The sequence below is a fragment of the Nomascus leucogenys genome, chromosome 22a (genome assembly GCF_006542625.1).
Source record: "Nomascus leucogenys isolate Asia chromosome 22a, Asia_NLE_v1, whole genome shotgun sequence".
Lineage (NCBI taxonomy): Eukaryota > Metazoa > Chordata > Mammalia > Primates > Hylobatidae > Nomascus > Nomascus leucogenys.
The window spans coordinates 50,130,310-50,135,018 of NC_044402.1; the positions used below are offsets into that span (position 1 = coordinate 50,130,310).

The 4,709-nt window shown below is 46.8% G+C and overlaps 1 non-coding gene across 1 annotated transcript; it reads left to right on the forward strand.

The window, feature by feature from the left end:
* Nucleotides 1–4,034: 4,034 nt before the first annotated feature.
* Nucleotides 4,035–4,106, forward strand: TRNAA-UGC. The gene has a single exon. It is a non-coding gene; the product is annotated as a tRNA-Ala (tRNA).
* The last annotated feature ends 603 nt before the right edge of the window (nt 4,107–4,709 follow it).

Sequence of the window (4,709 nt, forward strand, 5' to 3'; positions counted from 1 at the left end):
TTATTCTCTTGTCTGGCCCCACCCACATCCTGCTGATTGGTAGAGCCTAGTGGTCTGTTTTGACAGGGCGCTGATTGGTGCCTTTACAATCCCTGAGCCAGACACAAAGGTTCTCCACGTCCCCACCAGATTAGCTGGATACAGAGTGTTGACACAAAGGTTTTCCAAGGCCCCACCAGAGTAGCTAGATACAGAGTGTCCATTGGTGCATTCACAAACCCTGAGCTAAACACAGGGTGCTGATTGGTGTGTTTACAAACCTTGAGCTAGATACAGAGTGCCGATTGGTGTATTTACAATCCCTAAGCTAGACATAAAAGTTCTCCACGTCCCCACCAGACTGAGGAGCCCAGCTAGCTTCACCCAGTGGTTCCCGCACCAGGGCTGCAGGGGGAGCTGCCTGCCAGTCCCGGTGCCGTGTGCCTGCACTTCTCAGCCCTTTGGTGGTCGATGGGACTGGGCACCGTGGAGCAGGGGGCGGCGCTCGTCAGGGAGGCTCGGGCCGCACAGGAGCCCACGGCGGGGAGGGGAGGGTCAGGCACGGCGGGTTGCAGGTCCCGAGCCCTGCCCCGCTGAGAGGCAGCTAAGGCCCGGCGAGGAGTCGAGCACGGCAGCTGCTGGCCCAGGTGCTAAGCCCCTCACTACCCCGGGCTTGCGGACTGGGGGGCCGCTGCGAGTGCTGGGCCCGCCGAGCCCACGCCCACCCAGAACTCGCGCTGGCCCGCAAGCACCACGCGCAGCCCCGCTTCCCGCCCGCGCCTCTCTTTCCACACCTCCCCGCAAGCTGAGGGAGCCGGCTCCGGCCTTGGCCAGCCCAGAAAGGAACTCTGCAGTGGCGGGCTGAAGGGCTCCTCAAGTGCCGCCAAAGTGGGAGCCCAGGCAGAGGAGGCGCTGAGAGCGAGCAAGGGCTGTGACGACTGCCAGCATGTTGTCACCTCTCAACACAAATTGACTTGTTTTCAAATAGATTTGGTGATTTTTTTTAATGCAGGTTTTAATTTCAGGCTTCTATTATCACATACCTTTTTTTAGGATTTACAGTTCTAGGCTGGGTGCGGTGGCTCACGCCTGTAATCCCAGCAGTTTGGGAGGCCAAGGCAGGGGATCACTTGAGGTCAGGAGTTCGAGACAAGCCTGGCCAACGTGGTGAAACCCCCTCTCTACTAAAAATACAAAAATTAGCCAGGTGCGGTGGTGGGTGCCCATAATCCTGGCTACTCGGGAGGCTGAGACAGGAGAATTGCTTGAACCCGGGAGGTGGAGGTTTCAGTGAGCCGAGATCGTGCCACTGCACTCCAGCCTAGGTGACAGAGCAAGACTCCGTCTCAAAAAAGAAAGATTTACAGTTCTAGTTATAGCAAGCTTTCTGTAACATTGATTGGGTTAGGCAAAGATCGTGTCAGTCATTTTGCAAATGTGTTAATCTTCAAAAATAGGCTGTAAAAGTACAAAACTATGAAAACAAAATGTAGATTATATACATGTGGCTCAGCTGTGAACAGAAAAAAAGGTCAATAGTGTACAGTTTCCTGATACAAAGCACTTCATTGCAGTGCCAGCAGGCTGATCTCAAATAAGGTCTCCCTTGTAACACAAGAGCGAAGATTAATTAGTCTGTTCTCATACTGGAACAAAGAACTACCTGAGACTGGGTAATTTATGAAGAAAAGAGGTTTTATGTTTTTTTTTTTCTTGAGACATAGTCTCGCTCTGTTGCCCAGGCTGGAGTGCAGTGGAGCGATCTCCGCTCACTGCAAGCTCCGCCTCCCGGGTTCACGCCATTCTCCTGCCTCAGCCTCCCGCGTAGCTGGGACTACAGGCGCCCGCCACCACGCCCGGCTAAATTTTTTTGTATTTTTAGTAGATACGGGGTTTCACCGTGTTAGCCAGTATGGTCTCCATCTCCTGACCTCGTGATCCGCCCGCCTCGGCCTCCCAAACTGCTGGGATTACAGGCGTGAGCCACCGCGCCCAGCCGAAAAGAGGTTTAAATTGATTCACAGTTGCACACGCTTAACAGGAAGCATGACTGGGAAGCCTCAGGAAACTTAACAATCATAGCAGCAGGTGAAGGGGAAGCAAGCACATCTTACCGGACGGACCAGGTCAGAGGGGTGGGGGAGGTGCCACACACATTTAAACGATCAGATCCCCAGATCTGATATCACTATCGGGAGAACAGGAAGGTGGAAACTGCACCCATGATCCAATCACCTCCCACCAGGACCCTGCTCCAGTTAGACGTGAGATTTGGGCTGGGACACAGATCCAAACCATATCACAAGACTTCTATCAAGGACATCCTGCACTGCATAATTAAAATAAAAATAGGATTCTTTTACGATGTTATCCTTGCTCTATGGAGAAGAGCAGAGCCAAACTGTTTATTTTTTAAACAGTTTCTTGGTAAAATATTTTGTGGTTGCTAAACCCATGTACTACTGCATAAACTCAGCCATGGACAGCACATTAAAGAAACAAAAGTTTAAACTCTCTAGGAAACCAGCTGGTGGACATCCTCTCTAAAGCCCAAATTGCACGTGCACCGAGACAAACGTTGCTGCTTCAAAACAACCAAAATTGGGAAAATAACTGAGGTCCAGAAACAAATTCTCTCTCTCCTGACTCCTCTTCTTCTCTTAATATGGTGGATAGATTCTTTAATATTCAAAGGCTTTCAAATATAAACAGAAATATATGCTACTGTTTGTCTAATACACAAGTAATTTTTAAAAAGTCACATACTATTTTCACAATATATTAAAAATCATTTTTATTTCCCTCACGTTTAAATATTTTAATACACACTCATAAAAATTCAGGTCTAATATGTCAAATTATTTTATTTTTGAATGCTAGAAACACCTTAGTACTGTGTTATTGTTAGAAAATGAAACAGCAGGCCAGGCGCGGTGGCTCACGCCTGTAATCCCAGCACTTTGGGAGGCCGAGGTGAGTGGATCACCTGAGGTCAGAGGTTCAAGACCAGCCTGGTCCACATGGTGAAACCCCATCTCTACTAAATATACAAAAATTAGCCGGGCGTGATGGCAGTCGCCTGTAATCCCAGCTACTCAGGAGGCTGAGGCAGGAGAATTGCTTGAACCCGGGAGGCGGAGGTTGCAGAGAGCCAAGATCGCGCCATTGCACTCCAGCCTGGGCAACAAGAGCAAAAACGTCGTCTCAAAAAAAAAAAAAACAGAAAATGAAACAGCAATGTTGTATTCATCAATACCTTACATCAGCGGTTCTCAAACTTAAGCATGTACCAGAATCACCCTCAGGGCTTACTAAAACACAGATTATTGAGCCCTACTTCCACAGTCCCTGACTCATAGGTCTGGAGTAGGCCCAGAGAATTTGCATTTTTAGTAAGATCCTAGGTGATGCTGATGCTGTCGTTCTGAGGACCACACTTTGCGATCTACTGTCTGACACTGAATTCTGTTTCTCACATTTTGTAACCCAGATTTATATTTGAATATTCACATTTCTCTTACGCTTTTTATTCAACAAGATACAGATTTACTCACCCAATCTACTGAGTGGGGATTTTTCTTCTTAGACTAGGTGGAGGGTTGGTTTGTGGATAATTCCAAGCCCAAAACCTAAGACTGGGTATGCCTTACAAGATGAATCTATCCCAGTACTTTACTCACTGAACTAGCTTCTGATTACAGTTAGACTTTGTATAATACATCAGGAAATTTCCCAGTGGTTTACTGTAACCATCTATGGTTCTACTTTTCTTTATTCTGGCCATTTCAAATGACTGGATCTGAATGGCTTATATACATAGTCCTGCTCTGATAAAAGCCAGTTTTGCAACCCCTTGTTCTGTGTTGGGCCTGGTGAGTTTCCAATTACCCTAAAGGACTTAGTGACATTGATTTAAGTCTTCTTTCTCACACTCATGACCTGCAAAATTCACACAATTCTTGCACAACAATTTAAAACTTATTTTGGGGAAAAAAAACTGATCGAATACAGTATATTTTTAAAAACTTTTTTCGGAACAGCAATCTTGCACATGTGGGGATGTAGCTCAGTGGTAGAGCGCATGCTTTGCATGTATGAGGTCCCGGGTTCGATCCCCGGCATCTCCAATAGACGCTAAAATTTTAGTGCTGATTCTTGTTCAATGTATGTGCTGCCGAGCAAATCTTTCGCTCACTGTTATTGCCAAGGTCTCTCAGGCCCTGGAGCTGTAACTCCTTTTCTGGAAAGTGGGAGGGGTAAGAAAGGAGGTTAGGCAGAAAAAAGGATTGGTTTGTTTCCACCTCTGCCCTTCGTTTTTTCAACATCTCTTTGATCTTTTCACAGTGCTTCTAGGTTTCCAGGCTAAAACCAAGTATTTTATTTCTCATTCCTTCTATTTTACAAGTGATTATATATATATATATGTGTGTATATACACGTGTATATATACATATATATACACGTGTATATACACATATATATATATATTTTTTTTTTTTTTTTTGAGATAGAGTCTAGCTCCGTCACCCAGGCTGGAGTGCAGTGGTGCAATCTCGGCTCACCGCAAATTCCGCCTCCCAGGTTCATGCCATTCTCCTGCCTCAGCCTCCCGAGTAGCTGGCACTACACCATGCCCGGCTAATTTTTTTGTTTTTTTAGTAGAGACAGGGTTTCACCGTGTTAGCCAGGATGGTCTCGATCTCCTGACCTCGTGATCCACCCGCCTCGGC